The sequence below is a fragment of the Protopterus annectens genome, chromosome 9.part0 (genome assembly GCF_019279795.1).
Source record: "Protopterus annectens isolate FY-2018-M chromosome 9.part0, PAN1.0, whole genome shotgun sequence".
Classification (NCBI taxonomy): Eukaryota; Metazoa; Chordata; order Ceratodontiformes; family Protopteridae; genus Protopterus; species Protopterus annectens.
In genome coordinates this window covers 1,915,990,375-1,916,008,641 of record NC_056743.1, presented here as the reverse complement: position 1 = coordinate 1,916,008,641, position 18,267 = coordinate 1,915,990,375, and the positions used below count along the sequence as shown (strand labels likewise).

General features: G+C 42.2%; 1 protein-coding gene across 1 annotated transcript in view; it reads right to left on the bottom strand.

Annotated features, from left to right (window-relative positions):
* LOC122810830 (voltage-dependent P/Q-type calcium channel subunit alpha-1A-like) overlaps nucleotides 1-18,267 on the bottom strand; it is a 954,642-nt gene that overhangs the window by 820,772 nt on the left and 115,603 nt on the right. The window lies entirely within an intron of this gene.

The following is an 18,267-nucleotide window of genomic DNA, read 5'->3' as shown; positions in this document are numbered from 1 at the left end:
TGCTTCGTGCTGTGGCACCAACCTGGAGGTGTGGGTATCTTTGACGAATATTGATACTCCCCCTCCTTTTGTGGGTCGGTCCAAGTTTTGGGGCTGAAAAGCATGGTATGAGGTATAACCTGGTTGTGCTGGGGTGCTCTCGGCAGCCTTGAACCAGGTTTCTGTTACTGCACAGATATCGATGTTCTCCATGCTAAGGAGAGTTTTGAGTGCGTGCATCTTGAGGTTTAGACTTCTGGCGTTGAGTAGCATTACTCTTAGTTTCTTATCCCTTGTGATACCTATGGAGGTGGGTTTGTCTTCTGAGCCTTGCCTAAAAAAGGCACTATGGGGGAGCAAGAGCCTTTGCCAATATCCGAAAGCCCAGGGGTGACAGGTGCAAGCCGTCCCTAGCGAAGCATTGTGGCTTGTCGAGCATGTCATCCCAGGCTGACAGGCATTGGATCCCCTTTGAATGACACCAATACTTAAGCCAATTGTTGAAATTGATCATCTTGTCTTCTCCCATAAGGGTGCAGGGAGCCCTCTCCAACAAAAGATACCCTGGTTTAGTGCTCAATTTAACAAACAGAGCCAGATTCAGCAGGTCTGATTCTAGTCTATGCTACAGCAGACCAATCAAGAAGGTGAATCCAAAAGAACACATGTACTTATGTATGACCCTAGTGCACAGAGGGCCCATGGTTTGAAAAGAGCCCAGGACCTACAGTAAAACTTAGGTTTGAAAACAGCCTAGAACCTACAGTAAACAATCTGTCACTGCTTATGGGGGAATTCAATCAAGAAGGATTTAGGTTTTTCTGTCAGATGCCAAAGTTAACAACACACATAATTTATAAAGTGCAGTTGTGCAAGTCCTACTTACCCATAAGAGTTAATGTTCAAATTTTTTCACTGCTGCATTAGCCTATGCCTTGGCATCCTTCCAAGGACACAGTACCTGGCCAGTCAGCTAAAGCTCTAATTCCTCTTCCTTTCACTCTCTCTAGCTTCTAATAAGATGCATCCTTTTTGGAGGGAAGTACAACAGCAACCAGAGTACGGTAAATCTTCAAGATTTTATTGCACCAAGAAAGGAAGGAAGATTCATCCTGAGCCAACAATCAATGGTCACTATATAAATCATCCACACAACAAAAAATAACAACCATAACAATCATCCACACAACAATAAATAACAACCGTAACAAAGGAGGTTGTGTCCGAACTTAGCTATCTACAAAGGGAGAAGATCAATGTGTTCGGCTACTGCAGCAGTGAAGAAACTTGAACATCTACTCTTATTGATAAGTAGGACTTACACAACTGTACTATGTTCCTCATTCTCACTTGTACAATAGTCTATGGGTAGATTCCTAAAGTTTGCCCTACCTAGAAGTAAGAAGGATAAGATGTCCTTCGTAGTTCACTGTTGCAGTCATCACTGTAGGGTTCTTCCTGCCAGCAGCAGCCCCCGATCGGCCAGAATCCCAAAGTCTGGATCGGGTGCCAGCTGAGGTCGCATTTATCCTGATGTCACTGCACCGGAAGGTATAAAGACCACAGCTGAAGCCATTTCCCCAGTCTTTCTTGCCGCGCGGTGCCCTTTGCAGTTCACTGATGCCGGTCGGCCTGTTCCTGTTTGTTTTTTGGATCTAATTCCAGGATTTTCATTTTTGCAGATAAGTACCCCGTTGGGGAGGTCTTTTTCTTGCTCCAGTCAGATGTCAGAAAAAGTTAATAATTGTATTTCTTGTGGGAAGCAAATACCTCATAGGGATTTTCACTCTTACTATATTCCCTGCCTGGGTCCTGACCACGACGTTGCTAATTGTGTGTTTTGTGCCAGATTTAATCAGCGTACTATTAGGCATAGATATAACTTTGCCTTTTACTATTTTGGAAAAAGGTTTAATTATAACATGCCTTCAAATTCTTTTCCGGCTTCTGGGGTGTGTAAGAGGCGCAGGGATGCAGACAGACCTCCGAGGTCTGCAGCAAAGGATGTTACTCAGTTATTGCCAGTTGCTGGTTCGTCGGTCATCAGTGAGGCGCCTTTGCAGCCCCTGTCGTCCGCCTCTTTTGAACCAATTGCCTGTACCAACTCCAGTGTGGAGCTGATGGGGTCTTCAAAATTGCCAGGGACTGGACCTTCGGATACTGCTCCCTCAGTTGGGTCCGGAGCCGGTAGGCAGGTACCGGCTTCTGAGGGAGTTCTCAGGCCTTCACAGCTTCCTGTAAATGTGGATTCAGGTTTACATGCTAAGTCAAAGTCTAAGGCTCCAGCTAAAGTGAAGTAGCTAGCACAGGCTCCTTTTGATCAGGGTCCCAGGCCTCAGAGGCAGATGCTTAGGATGGCTGAAGATCTCTTAACTATGATCAGGGGTTCTCATCCCCCTCCTGACAAGAAGCCTAGATTACAGTCCGATTATGATTCTTCAGACCAAATTTCTGTTTCTTCTGCTTCTTCCCTTGAGCAGGATTATTCTTTTCCTCTTTATGAGGATTCTGATGCTGAAGATTCCTTTCCTTCCGCCTCTCCTCCTGAGGATTATTCTTTTGGTGAAACTTTGCATGATATGAGGGTGCATTTTCACTGGGAAGGGCAGGAATTCTCTGAATCCAAGAAAAGGCATAGGGATTTTCTTCTTCTCCCACAGCATAAGCCTCTGGCTATTCTCCCTGTATTGGACATTTTTGATGATGTTTTTTCGGAAGCTTCTCTCTCTCCTGATTCTTTTCCCCCTACTCCGGCCAGACCGGATAGGTATTATAGGGTTCCAGATTCTCATAAATTTCTTTTTAAAAATCTTTCGCCTGATCCGGAAACAATTTCTCAGGGTCCTAAGGGTGTTAAAGCGGCATCTGCTAAAAATCCTATTCCCTTTGACCGAGAGTCCAGGGCTTTGGAGAGATGGGGTAAAAAGGTTTATACTTCTGCTACATTGTCTATTAGGGCTTTGAACTGTCAATTTCATATGCTGAAGTAGCAGCAATACCTTTTGTCTGTATTTCAACAAAAGATGTCAGCTGTGTCTATTGGTGCAGATAATCAGGAGTTACAGGATTTATTGCATGCTATTGAACGAGTGGGTAAACATACCCTGCATTGTGGTTTTGATTCTTTGGAAGCTTCTTGTAGGGCTGCAACAACTGTTGCTGTTATTAGAAGACATGCTTGGTTAAGGGATCAAAGCTTGCCGGATGAGATTAAAGCCAAACTTTTGGATGCCCCTTTGCAGCACAATGTTCTGTTTGGGTCCAAAGCTGAAGAGGTATTGAAGAAAATGGAAGACAAAGCCAAATCTATGCAGACGGTTAAGGATTTTCTACAGGTGCAACCTCCTAGATTTAGCAGACACTGGCCAACTAAACCTTGGTCCTTTCCGGGCTTGGAAAGGTCTCAGAGAGGCAGATTCAGGTGTTCCAGAGGTAGGGGACAGTCACAGTCCCATTTTAGGAATAGACAGTGGAGTGCCCCCTCTCCCAAGGGGGGTGAAGATAAGTCTTAACCCTACCGAAAACAGTCTTTATGACTCTCCTTTTCTGGTTCCCGGGGCTCCTCTCCTGGAAGCTCCTTTGGGGGGAAGGATTTCTCTTTTTTATCAAAACTGGAACCACATAACCCGGGACAAATGGGTTCTGGACATAGTCTCAAGAGGTTACAGATTTCATTTCCACACTTTGCCAAAACCGAACGGTTGGCCAGACCTGCCAAATCATCAGTGGGCAGAGGCACAACAGCAGGTTCAGTCCCTCCTGGCTATGAGGGCCATAGAATTGGTGCCAAATTTAGAAACAGGGCAAGGTTTTTATTCCAGTCTTTTCCTGGTTCCCAGGAAGGAAAATTTGTGGAGACCAATCCTGGACCTCTCTATACTAAACACCTTCCTAGATATACCAAAATTCAAGATGCTCACTCTGCAGCAGCTGCTGCATATGTTGGGCAAGAACGCTTGGATGGTGACTTTGGACTTAAAAGAAGCTTACCTGCATATTCCTATAAGGCAAGAGTGCAGAAGGTATCTGCGTTTCAAAGCAGGCTCGAAACATTACCAGTTCTCTGTGCTGCCCTTTGGCTTATCTACTGCGCCCAGGGTCTTTACGAAGTGCCTGGCACCAGTAATGGCGTTTTGCAGACAGAAGGGGATTCAAATTTACCCTTATCTGGACGACTTGTCTTCTTCAAGCAGACGACAAAGACACTCTACTTCGGCATCTAGCCTTTGTGCAGCATCTTCTTTAGTGCCTCGGTTTCACAGTGACGCTAAAGAAATCAAACCTGGTACCCACACAACAGATTACTTTCCTGGATGCTCTTCTGAGTACTTCAACCCAGATGGCTTCCTTGACACCAGACAGAAAAGTGCAACTGGCTTCTTTTTTCTGACACCTGGCTTCAATGAAACAGCTGACTGCAAGAAAAATTCTGCAGGCTTTGGCTTACATGGCCTCCTGCATTCTGCTAATACCATATGCAAGGCTGCATATGAGGAAACTGCAGTGGTACCTCAAGAGTGTCTGGTCTCAGCATTACCACAGTTTGGAAACAGTGGTCACGATTTTGCCTTGTCTCCAGCGAGAGTTTCTTTGGTGGGCCGAAGCCTGTCTACAGAACAAGGGGAAGCCTTTTTGCCCTCCGCCGACCAACCAAGTTCTGACAACGGATGCTTCAGATTATGCATGGGGAGCCCACATGCATGGGAGATGTCTTCAGGGTGTTTGGACGAAGGAGCAAACGCACCTGCATATAAATTTGAAGGAGATGCTAGCTGTGCAGAATGCCCTGATAGCCTTCAGAGACCTTCTTCTACCAGGACAATTGTTGATACGGACAGACAACACTACAGTGATGTGGTACATCAACAAGCAGGGGGGCTCTCACTCTTACCCCCTGTGCAGATTAGCCATGAATCTCTGGTACACTGCTCTGACCTGCAGTGTCGACTTACAAGTGCAATTCCTGCCAGGGAAAGACAACACTCTGGCAGACGCATTGAGTGGACGCATTTCGGATCCACATGAATGGATGTTGGATGTTTGGATATTCAGGATGGTTATAAAGTTTTGGGGATGTCCGGACATAGATCTCTTTGCATCCTCTCAGAATCATCAACTTCCAACATTCTGCACAAGGACCTACCACAAACTAGCATGGAAAGTGGATGCCCTCTCTTCCAGTTGGAAACACCTCTCAGTATATGCTTTTCCTCCCTTTCCTCTTCTACCTTGGGTACTTCTGAAGATAAAACAGGACAGACCGCACATGATTCTACTGGCTCCCAACTGGCCTTGGCAATTCTGGTATTCCACTCTGATGAACTTGGTTCAGGAGCCTCCCTGGATTCTGCCTCAAATCCCTCATCTACTGTCTCAACTGGACGGCCGGATACTGCACAATCATGTCAAGACTCTGCATCTAGCTGCCTGGCGGATCCAGGGTCTGTAAACACCTCTGCCCTTTCCAAACAGGTATTGGATGTAATCCTTGAAGCTAGACGGCCCAGCACTAGAAAATCTTATGCGGGAAAATGGAAAAGATTTTGCTCCTGGAGTCAAGTCCAGGGTGGTGATTCTTCTGTTCCGAACATTCCTCTGATTTTACAGTATCTGACAGAGTTATTACATACGGGCCTATCTTTTTCGTCTGTTAAGCTTCATGCTTCTGCTATTTCTGCACATTACGATACGGATCCTCCGATTTTTTCTCATCCATTACTTAAACAATTTCTTAGGGGGGCTAAGAATATTCGGCCCCCTATAAGGGCTCCTGTTTCCACTTGGGATCTTAACTATGTTTTGGAGAAATTAACTTTGTCTCCTTTTGAACCTGCAGCTTCCACAGATTTAACATTTTTGTCTTGGAAAACAGCTTTTCTTTTAGTTATTACCTCTGCTAGAAGAATTTTGGAACTGCAAGCACTCATGGCTGTGGAACCCTTCCTTATTTTTCATCAGGACAGGGTATCTCTACGGACTAATCCCACATTTATGCACAAGGTGGTTTCGGCAGTGGCCTTGAATCAGTCTATTCATTTGCCTACCTTTTATCCTAATCCTCAAAGTGAGGAAGAAAGTCTTTTGCACTCTCTAGATGTGCACAGACAGCTTCGTCTATACCTGGACAGGACCAAGATATTCCAGAAATCTGATCAGTTGTTTGTCACTTATGCTCCTACTGTTTAGGGGAAAGCAATCACTAAGCAAACTATTTCCAAGTGGATTGCCCATTGCATCAAGTTCTGTTACTCTTATCATGGCAATCCGGTTCCTGTTAATGTTAGGACTCATTTTACCCGGGCTACTGCTACTTCAGCAGCTTTTCTTTGTGGGGTTCCTACCAAGGATATTTTGGAAGCTGCTACTTGGAGTTCTGTACATACTTTTTCTAAGCATTACAACCTCCCTCTCTATTCTAAATCCAGGGCAGGTTTTGCTTCTGCGGTTTTGCAAGGTTTTGTGACCGCTCCCTCTGTTTCTCCTCCAGCCACCCTTTCTTAGCTTTGGGACTCAACCCTACAGTGATGACTGCAACAGTGAACCACAAAGGACATAGTACAGTTGTGTACTGTTACCATAAATGTAGCTGTTTGAGTGTGTTCACTGTTGCAGTCTGGGTTACCCTCCCTCCTATCCCCTCTTTTGTTTTTTCCTTGAGTATTGTTTGTTATGAGATATTTTGGCTGCTGAGGTTTTGGGCATGGTTTCTTTTTTAGCCTTTTCTTTCTGGGCACCTGACATCTGGGGCAAGAAAAACTGGGGAAATGGCGTCAACTGAGGTCTTTATACCTTCCGGCACATTGACGGCAGGATAAATGCGACCTCAGCTGGCACCCGATCCAGACTTTGGGATTCTGGCAGATCGGGGGCTGCTGCTGGCAGGAAGAACCCTACAGTGATGACTGCAACAGTGAACACACTCGAACATCTACATTTATGGTAAGAGTACACAACTGTACTGTTTCAGGAGTCCCTGTTGAAAGGTCTTAGCAAAGCTTGTTCTGGACCAAGAGAAGGAATCAAATTTGTAGTGCTTTATGAAGGTAGGCACAAAGGACCAAGTTACTGCTGCCAGAATACTTCAGAGTCCACCCTTTCCAGAGTGCCATCAGAAAGAACAAGGTTCTGGTAGAATGTGTTGTAACTTTTTCTGGAATAGTTATACCATGGTGGGAACAGCAAAAAAAAAAAAAAAAAAAACAATAGCAGGGGAAAACCATCTATATTAGTCCCTGCATAGGAAACAACAGTTGTTTAGCCTTCCTGAAGGACTTGCTTCTGTCAAGGTAGTACCTGAGATGCCTGTGCACATCCAAAGTATGTAGAATCTGTTCTCCCTCACTTTTTGGCTCTGGGAAGAAAGCTGGGAGACTGAAGACTTGATGCAATGTAAACTCAGAAACAACTTCAGGCATGAATTAAGAATTAGTTCATAATGCAACCTTATCCCTGTGGAATATCAGCTAGGGTTCACCCACCACATGTGCTTGAAACTCAGAAAATCATTTTGCTGATTTAAGTACTAGACAATCAGTCTGCACACCATTTCAAGCCTAGCCAAAAAGCCCTATTCACAATTTCCCTCTAGGCTCACGGAGGGCAAGACAGATGAGGAGAGAATTTGAGGCTGCCCATCCAAAGGATATGCTGTGATATGAATCTATGATGCTAACATATCTAATTTATCTGCTGATGAAGGTTTACTTTGTTTAACTGAGTATTTGAGGTGCCATTAGTTCTGCGAAGGAACAGGAACTCAAATAGGCCTGGATCTCTCATACTACAAAAGGCTAGACATAGATCTTCACAGAGGAGTTTGTAAGAGACTGAGTAAAGAGAAAGGGCTGACAATCTCTCCTGATATCCTAAATCTAAAAATCTAAAGGTATAACTGCTCAACACTAGGAGTCTAAACAAAAAAGCTACACTCCCTAGAAGCTCTCTTCACCCTAGAGAATGCTGTCACTGAGACAGGGTTTAAAGCCATGGAGAGCACACTGACAATGCAAGGTTATAATGCCTTCCACATATTTAGATCAGCTACTACACAGACTAAAGGTGGAGGTGTCTTGATTTACATCAGAAATAAATATACCTCAAGGCTGGTCAAACAGAACAATGCACTTGAGCTACTCTAGGTTCAAATTACCATAGACAAAATCCAGTACCACTTCCTTTTAAGCTATAGGTCCCTCTCTATGAACCAGGAAACCCATACCATGTATTTAAACTTACTGGAAACACTCACCATCCAACTCAATACTATAGTCAAGGGCGACTTTAATTACCCCACCATTAACTGGGAATCCTATATGACACCAAACATACAGGCACAGAGATTCCTGGATTTTGTAAACACAAACTCCCTAGACCAGATTGTCAATACACCAACCAGGGGTGCAACCATACTGGATCTGATCCTCACTAATATGGGAAAGTGCTGCACACCCCTTACTGTAATGTCTTCCCTAGTAAGGTCAGACCACAAAATGGTGTCCTTTAAAGTAAAAATAAAACCTGGACCCCCAGCTAACCCTGGAATATTCAGGAAATACTCTAAGGCTAATGTCCTGCTAGTAAGTGATAATGTGACAAAATATGAAGCTCCCATAAACCCTGACAACACTGATACCTATGCAAACTGTTCAAAGAAACCCTATACAAGCATGTTAATAGCTGCAGAGGCAGCTGCACCCACCAGGAAGAAGTACAGAACTAACTCAAAAAACAAGACACCCTGGTGGAATCACAAAATCTGTAGGCTGTATAACAGGAAAAAGGAAGAAAATCACTGCAAAAATTAGGAGGTGCAACACCCAGCAGGATAAAAGCACTCTCATCAAATTAAACGAACCACTCAGAGGAGAAATAAAGTCTACCAAAGCCAATTTTGAGGTAAATTTAGCTTCCTAAGCCAAGGACAACCACAAGGCATTCTTTAGCTATGTTAGCAACATCAAAGGCAATACACAATTTTGTGCAAAGCTCATTGTACGCTGAGCCATATACTGAGCCAGAAGATATAGCAAACGTACTGGCCAACAAATTCAGCACCAACTTTACCCCTCTCTCCCCCTCAACCTTCCCTCAGGAAATGCCATCAAATATAACTCCCCCTGATATCACTAGGGAACAGGTCTTTAATGCTCTCTCTAAGGCCCAGAACACTGCAACAATGAGCCCAGACAATATCTCATGATACCTTCAAAATGTCATGAAACATGACCTATCAGGCCCTCTGGAATTACTATTTAACTGTAGCCTCCAAACAGGCTTCATGCCTCATAAAAGGAGAACAGCAACAGTCATTCCTCTGCACAAAGGTGGGCCATCTGCAGGCCATGGAAAATACAGACCGATAAGTCTCACTAGTCTTATATGCAAAGGCATGGAAAGAATTATCATTAACATGATCAATAATGATATAGTAAACCTCCAGACACTGGACCCAACTCAGTTTGGTTTCATCAAAGGCAGGTCATGCCTACGCAACCTGGAGGACTTCTTTGAGAAGGTCACCAAAACAATGGATGAGGGCAAAATGGTTCACACTGCCAACCCTGACCTGGCTGAGGCATTTGACAAAATACCCTACTCGAGCATTGTTGACAAACTCAGGAGGTTAGGTTCAAACCTGTATGCCTCCCAGTGGATAGCCAAATGGCTCACAGACAGGACCCAGGAAGTTAAAATTGGGGAGTCTACCTCTACAAAGAGGCCAGTCACAAGTGGAGTCCCTCAGAGATCAGTCCTGGGACCACTCCTTTTTGACATTTACTTCTCTGTAGTCAAGAACAATGTCAATGGTCTCTGGCTGACTAATTCTGTAGATTATTGAAAATTAGGAGCTGTCACTGAATCCCACATTGACACAAATATTCTCCAGGAAAGGCTGGCACAGAGAAACAACTGGTGTCAGAGCCATGGACTAAAACTAAATGCCAAGAAATGCATAACAGTATCCTTCGGGAAGTCATCCATCCCTGGTAACTATCATATTGACAACATACCCCTTAGAGTTGACCCAGTAGTCAAGGACTTGGGGACACACATAGATAATAATCTAGCCTTTGAACATCACATGTCTACAGTAGTGAGGAAATCATTCTATGTTGTGCAACTTATAAACAAAGGTATGGCATCTAAGTTCAAGGAAGTCACTTTTCCACTGTATTCAGCATTCATCAGACTTCTCATTGAATATAATGACCCCTTTAGTATGTACCTAACCAGGCATATTCAACAAATATAACATCCACAGAGGTTCCTCACTAAAAGAATACAAAGCGTAAGTAAAATGTCCTATGCAGACCGCCTCAAGGATATATCCTGTATTCTGTCTCCTACAAGTTGCTGAGGTGAGATCTATGCTTGGCATACCGGACATTGTCATACCTTACTCTGATGGACCTCCTGCAAATCAGCAAAACAAACAGCACCAGCACAACCCGTTCCAAAGACTTAAACCTTGCCTGTGATATAAATAGGACCTACTGGAGAGAGAGGTATGTATCCCAGAGACTACCGTGTCTCTGGAACAGGCTCCCATCCATGTGAAGCAGAGTTCCTCCCTAACCCAATTCAAGTGTAACTTGGACAACTGGATGGAGAACAGGAAATTCATCCCTGGCTTGGCACCTATGTCTCCAATAGATGCAGGCAACCTGTAACTGGTTCATCTCCCAGGCCCCTGCTTGTAAATGTTTCATCTCCCAAGCCCCTGCTTACACTTATCAAGGGTGTCAGAACCTCTCAGAAATTTGGGATGCATGGCTAAGCTTAAAAAGGTCCTTGTGGTCGTCAGCCTATGAACCTATGATAACTTAGATTTTTGAGGCCAGTGATCTTTTTATTAAAGAATCTCTGAGGGCTCTAAATTTGTGCGATATGTTTAGATAAATACATACCAAAATGTGCACTATATTCAATAATGGGACTGATAAGTTATGAGTAAAGGGGAATTAAGACTTTTTTTTACATCTAGTGGAGATGCTTTTGGAAATCAGATGGGCCAGATGAAAGGTTTTTGGAACTACTGTGAGACATGATGGTCAAATGATAAGGAATTATTAATAAGAGTACCCAAATTCCTTACATCAGTGTCTGATTGGAGGGGTGCATCTCCTATATAGTAAGTTAAATGGTTTTGTTCACTGAAATGAACTATGGTACATTTTTTACATTCAATTTGAGACCATTACCCTTGTACCAATTGTTAACATGGTCTAAGCCATGACAGAAAAATTGTAAATCAGTTGAAGATTGAATAATAACACCAAATTTATAGTCATCTGCAAACTTAGTTAACCAGAGGCCAGAAATGCTGGCTTGAAGGTCTGAGATATACATGCCAAATAGAAGACGGCCCAAAACTGAGTCTTGTGGTATACCACTGGTAACTGTTTTGCTTTCAGAAGTGGTACCTGCCACTCTAACCATATGGGTCCTGTCAGAGAACCATTTAGCCATCCATCGCACAATATAACAATTTACATTTATATTTAAACGTCTGTCAATAATGATTGCATAGGGAATAGAGTCAAAATCCTTGGACAGGTTTAGGTATACTGTATACTGTATGCACTGTATAACCACTATCCACTGCTACAGTTACTTTTTCAAAGAAATTAATGAGGTTAAAGAGGCAGGACCTTCCTTTGATAAAGCCAAACTGATAGGGGCCCAGGGTTGACAGATTTTCAATGTCCACATTAATGAAGTGTGAGATAATGAGCTCCATAACTTTACATATGAGGCTAGTGAGACTAATGGTTCTATAATTACCAAGGTGTGCTGTGGCCACCCTTGTGTAATACCACAATAACTGTTTTCCAGGCTTCAGGAATGTAAGCAGTAGCAAGGCTTACATTAAGGAGTTTAAGTAGGGGTTCATTAATCAGGCTACCTGGTATGCTGACAGTGCCCACAGATGAAGCATTCTATGTTTGTGAGAGGGCTGAGAGAACTTGTTCCAACAGTAACTAAAGAGTGTGGCTAGGAATGTGGAGTAAAATCTGCATTAAGTTCCTTAGGTAGGATATTAGCTTTTTCCTTTGGGTCAAAGAGTGTAGTATTATTGAGGACTAACTCCAAACACTGCTTCATGTTAGTTCATAACTTCCTGACATAGCTAAAGAAAGACTTGCAGTTATTTTTGGTTTTAGTGGCTATTTTACGTTCATACTCAGCTTTGAGCTTCCTAATGGTTCCCTTAAGCTCTTTGTTAATTTGCTTAAGTGTACTCTTAAGGTAGGTAGACTGAGACCTCTTATAAGCATTAAGCAGTTCCTTTCTCTTTTCGTATAATTTACTTATATAGGTATGACACCACAGGGGGTTATTTTTAAACTTCCCATTACATTTGCTGCAGACAGTGACTGCCTTATCAAACAGAACTATTTAAGTGGGAGTACAAGTCAGAGGCATAGGTAGCAGCTTTAGCAATGGGATCCTTCAGAGGAGGATTACATAAGAATTTATTTAAGTCACAAAGTAAATGAAGAAGGATTGCTTTTGAGAAGTCCCTAAACACAGAGCTGTTTACAGGAGAAGTATCATCAGTTTTAAAAGAAAAAGTCACTAAATTATGGTCTGATTTAACAAGACATGATACATATGGATCAGTGCAAGAAAGTTTCCATATTTGTGAGGACTAGATAAAGAATACTGGAGATCTTAGTATGGTTAACTATTTGTGAAAGAGAGTTAGCATTTATAATGTTAACAAAGTGCTGGGCATGCTGACCATTGGCAGTAGGTCAGACAGTTTATTGATAAATAGCTGAAGTCCCCCAGTAGAAAGGTCTTGGACTTAATGGAAATTTCAGCTAATGTGTTAAGATAGCTATTGTGCTTAGAAGTAGATATAGAGGGTGTTCTATAGCTAACTATAAAGTAGTAATTAGTCTAATTTGGGGTGATTTGGACTTCCACGAGTTCACATGTGGCATCTTAAGGAATTTGTCATGAAGTAATGATATCCTTGACAAATACTGATATTCCTCTGCACTTGCCAGTGGGTCTGAAAACGTGATAGGCATTATACCCAGGAAAAGAGGGAGTGCTTTCATTGCTCTGAAACCATGTTTCTTTAACTATACATATATAAATGTGTTTAAGTTGCAGGTAAGCCTCATGTTTGGGCATTTTTTCTTAAGACTCCTGGCAGTGAGTCAGAGCAACAAATAGAACATTTTTCCAACTAACAAACTGCAAATCAGCCTGAAAGGCCAGTACAAATTAGTTAAGGTCAGTTTTTCCTAGAAAAAAAATTGGGATCTGAAGAAGGAAGAATCTGCTTGTGAGGGGATTTCAGGTGTTACATTCCATTCAGAAACTATTTAGCTACCAACAAAGAAGAAAGAGTGGGGTCCACAGGCAGACAAGCTGAAATGTCTGCAAGATGCACCTTAAGGGAAGCATACAGCAAGCCATTTTTATGTAGCTCATACAAACTTTTGAGAACCAAAGGTACTGCTTCCCTTTCGAGATCCCACTGATTGGCAAGGTACCAACTAGAAAACCTCTTCCATTTGCCAACATAAGACTTTCTGGTAATTATAACTTATGCACTCACAATAACCTGGCATCTGTGTTGCCCATTTTCATTCTTCAGATCCGACTTGGCCTCACACCTTGGATCCTGCTCTCGAGCTCCTCCCTCTACCCATAATGCTCTATCCTATCCTCAACCCCTCAGATAGAGTTTGCTACCCAATCTCTCATTTTATAACAGAGATACAAATAGACATAAGAAAGTCAGGGTTCAAACCTGGAAGTGAATGGTTCTAATATGGTCTAACAGGTACTGCCAGGAGTGACAAGGATGGGGGATGGATGGGAGGGAAGGTGAGGAAGAATAAAAATGGACAACACAGATGCCAAGTGATGGTGAGTACATAATTTATAAATCTGATGTACTTTTCATTCTTCCTCCCCAATGGGAGAGAGTCCCTACCTATGTAGCCCACAGGAGGCCCTCATGGAAGGAGCACTGCTGAGCCAAAAGAAGCTCTGCTTCTGGAAATGATGTCCAATTTGTAATGTGTAACAAAAGTATGAGTCTTTGATTAAGTAGCTGCACACAAATGTCATCAATAGAAGTCCTTGACCAAAAAAACAGATGAAGAAGCCATAGACCAAGTGGAATGAGCTTGAGGGGTCATGGAATATCTAGTCCTTTTTGAGAATAAACCAGTGAAATGCAAATCAGTAATCCATTTGGCTAGTGTAATTTTAGATACATGTGGGGGGTGACAACTACTCACTTGCACTCCACATGTTATAAGAAATATACAAAAATCTCAGTTTATGAGATTAAAAAGAATATGTTCTTCTGAACTGGTATATAATACTGAAATGCAGGACATGTTGAGGAGGTTTTGTGACAGAGGATTTAAGCAATCTGATATACAGAATGTCTGTGACTTAATAAAGAAAGTTGGTATGGAGCAATTATTACAATACCAACCACGAAAATATTTGATTGGACCCCCTAGGTTTATCACAAATTTTAGTTGTAATACTACTTTTTGTTTCATGGATCTGGTTCAAAAATACTGGTACATTCTATTGATAGATGATTGTTTTAAAAACTTTTTACCTGGCAGATGTCTTTATTCTTTTAGAAGGGGCAAGACTTTGGGTGAATGGTTTAATCACTATAAGAAAGGTGAATTAGCTAAACAATCTTTGGGACAGTTAACTTTATGGGGTGCAGTAGTGAAAGGTTGCCATCCCTGTAGACAGTGCAGTTTTTGTAAATATGTTCCTAAGGCTGTATGCTTTTCATCTTCTAATACATCAAAGGTGTATCAAATTAATATTTTGGGGAATTGTGATACAGACTGGGTTATATATTTGGCCACATGCAGCTAGCTGTTCAGCATTCTATGTTGGACAAACTTCATGTTCATTGAAACTCAGGATTTCTGAACATCTTAGTGACATTAGATGTGCAGGAGGATCTAATGCTTTATATAAACATACTTTACAGCACAAAACTGCAATGTTTCATTTTGTTAGTATTGCTAAGACTGTGTTAAACAGGAATAACAAAGGAGGCTGGCATACTATGTTAAATAATAAAGAGAAAGGTTGGATTATCAGGCTGGGAGCCTTGTTCCCTCCTGGACTTAATGGGAATTTGTAACAGAGCAATTATGTGCAAGGGGTATGTATTTAAGACTTGTAACATTGTTTGTTGGTAAAGAAGCACTGATGAAGGCTCTTTAAGCTGAAACAGGTATGCTGCTATGTCAGAATAAAGTTATGTTTACTTAGTAAGGAATTGTGCTATTTATTAACTATTTATTCACCATAGTGTGAGGAGGGTGGCGCAGTGGTGCAGTGGTTAATGCTGTCACCTCACAGCAAGAGATTCTCCAGTTCGATTATTGGCTGGGGTGCCTTCTGTGTGGAGTTTGCATGTTCTCCCTGCGTTCGCGTGGGTTTCCTCTGGGTACTCCGGTTTCCTCCCACATTCTAAAGACATGCTTCTGGAGCATTTCTCCCCGGGCCTCCGCTGAAAACAGGATCTGTGGAACCTAGTCGGACTTTCCCGGTCAACAAATGTTAAATAAAAATTCTGCATTGGTGTATATTAATTGATCTTTTTGCTGTGCATCTGGCCATACTTGCATGAATTGTTGGAGGTTTACTGGATATTGCGAGACCATAGGAAGGGGATGACTGAGCTCTGCAGCCTGCTTGTTTTCTGTAAGAACTTTGAAATCAGAGAAGAGGAGGGTAAGCATACAGAAGACCCAGAGGACAATTATGAATCAGAGCATCTCTCAGTGAGTCCTCGGAGAGGGGATAAGAGTGAATTATTTGCTGCACTTGTTGTTGAGGGGTAAGTAAATAGACTGCAGTACGGCTAGCTCCAGTGGCTGACAATCATATTCACTACAAATTGGTTGAGAGACAATTCGGGAGGCATCAGAATGGATTTGCTGAGCCTGTCTGCTAGTGCGTTGGTTTTCTGTGGGATGTGCATTGCAAAGAGAAAGCGGTGTGAAGCAATCCCCCATTCTCAAACCCTCATGGCCTCTCTGCACTGTGGGCAAGATCAGTTCCTCCTTGTATGTTGATGTACCAGACTACTGACATTCTGTCTGTTTGGACTGCAACAGTCCCCAGAGTGGGAATGTCTTGAAATGCTTGGAACACTAGGAAGACTGCCCTTATCTCTAGGATGTTAATATGCAATTTGGTCTCTCGAGGGGACCCACATGCCCCTTGGGACATCTTTCTCAAGAAATGCCCTCCCTGCCCTCCCACCCCAGTTGAGAAGTACCCATAATCACTGTGGCAACTGGGGGAGGAAGAATGAATGGTCTGTCTAGAAAAGGATCGTCGGACTGAATCCACCAATGAATATGACGTTTGCAGATTGGAATAAGTCTTATGGGAAATGATAGGGACTGATAAAGAATGGACCACTGTTCTGCCAAAATCCATTGAAGAATTTGCATAAAGAATCAAGCTAGAGGGACAAGAAGAAGGACAGCTGACGTCGACCCCAGAGCTTGTAGCACTAATCTTGCTGGAGGACATGGGTGAGACAGTATAGACCGAACCTGATATCTCAAAGATGTGATGTGATGGAGAGATAAGGATGCCACCAGAGATGTAGTACTCAAAAGAGTCTCTATTAACTCCAGGGTCTGTACTGGGACTAGATTTGACTTAGCCTGGTTTACTGAGATACCTAAGGCGCTGGAAACCTGGAGCAAGTAGTCACTAGCTTATAAACACTGATGTTTGGATGGGGTGGTGAGGAGCTAACCATCAAGATGTGGAAACACCTGGTATCCCTTGAGTCTCTAGTGAGTTGCCAAGACTGCCATGCATGGGGCTGTGGTAGGTCTAGAGGGCAGTACTCTGAATTGGTAATGATTGGCTCCCAGCCGAAAACTTAGATGTATCCTGGCTAGCTGTCTATTTTTATGTAATAGTACACATCCTGGAGATCTATACAGCACATTCATTCATCCTTGTGCAGAAGAGGCAGGATGAACTGAATGATGACCATGCAGAACTTCTTCTTTACATACTGGTTCAACTTGCTTAGATCCAATATGGGTCTTAGGTCTCCTGTTTTTTTTGGGACTAAAAAGAAGAGTAAGTAAGTTTCGAATGAAGAGTGAGTAATTTCTGAATCCTTTCTGATTGTGTGGGACCTCATGCATGACTCTTTTCTGTAGCAGTTGTGAAGTAACTGAAAACACTGTCATCTGTGTTAACATGTCTAGGAGGAGATTTGTACATATATTCAGATTAAATTGTACTGTATGCCAGCATGCCTACTTGTGAAAATTTAAATAAGTTTTGAAATGTGCAGTTAGAACTGTTCTATCACTACTTTGATACAGTTCTAACTGTGCATGTTTGAGGGGGAAATTCTAAAGTACAAACTGTGGAAAATCAGCAGAGCTGTGAGTGATGAGATTGGAATGTCCCTGATTGCTAGGATAATGTTTAAACATCTGATTGACAGAAAAATAATTTCTTTTAAACAGCTAGCTGTTATATTTTGAAATTAGACAGTTGAGACAGCAGTTTGTCAAGTACAGATCAGTTTGCAAAGTACTGAGTAGTCTACAGTAGACACCAAGAAAAGAGAACTAACGAAATAAACTGTAATCTTGCTTTGGCCTTGCTATTATATCTTAGAGTAGATCAGGGACAATATCTCCTTAGTTAAATCAGGAAAGTTTAGTTATTAAGACAGAGTTTTTCTTGAATAATGGAATCCTATCATGCAGTTTGATTCACATTTCTGGTAATTGAATTCTAATGTTTACTGAGAGTTACTGATTTTCAATTTTGGAATCATTTTTACTTACTGTTACTTTTTTTTCATTACTTTACATTGTGGCTGAAAACCAGTTTCCTTTAGAGATTAGAGAGTGCTTCTACCTGTTTGATACTCTCCAGGTCACCACGAAGGCCTGGCTGTTCTGCTCATAGCTATCATTTATTTTGATAATTAATTTTCATAATTGGACACCCCTTTAGAAGGGTATGAAGACCCACTGATTGGTGGCAGCATTACTGTATTATTCTGGGAGAGAGAGACACAGCTGGAAGTCTGGATCAGGCTTTTCCAGAATTATCTGGATGTGTGAGATTTAAATTTACTTTGAGTGTGAGTGTATCAGAGGTCTTAAACTGGGACACTTTGTTCTGAAGTGTGTAATAAGAAAATACATTTGGGTGGACAGAGGTATATAGTCCATTCCCAGGAAAATAGAGCATGTCCCTTTTGTGCTCTTAGGGGAAGAT